We start from the raw sequence: 372 nt of genomic DNA, 5'->3' as shown, positions 1-372 counted from the left end.
TGGCGGAAGAGCGGGCCCAGCTTGTTTCGCTTATTTTCGTCAAAAATACCCTCTAGCGCCTCAACGGTTTGAACTAGAGCAAAACGGAGAAAATTTTCGTCCGAAGGGCTCTACTTTGATGAGTTACCCATAAGGAGACTGTAAACAAATATTTTTTAAAAACTTTATTTTGAGGACCTGTGGTTTTTGATTTTTTTTAATCCAATTTTTGAGCTAGAATGCTCTTCTTCGAACTCGATCTGTCTTTTTATGATACAAAACGACCCTGAAAATCCCAGGTCGGTAGCTCAATTCGTTCTCGAGTTATCGTGATGACAGACAAACAGACAGACAGACGCGAAACTTTTTGATCATCACTGGAGTAATAGGCTT

This window comes from Frankliniella occidentalis, unplaced genomic scaffold (genome assembly GCF_000697945.3).
Source record: "Frankliniella occidentalis isolate FOCC.00 unplaced genomic scaffold, Focc_3.1 Scaffold259, whole genome shotgun sequence".
NCBI classification, from domain to species: domain Eukaryota; kingdom Metazoa; phylum Arthropoda; class Insecta; order Thysanoptera; family Thripidae; genus Frankliniella; species Frankliniella occidentalis.
This window is presented reverse-complemented; position numbering follows the sequence as displayed.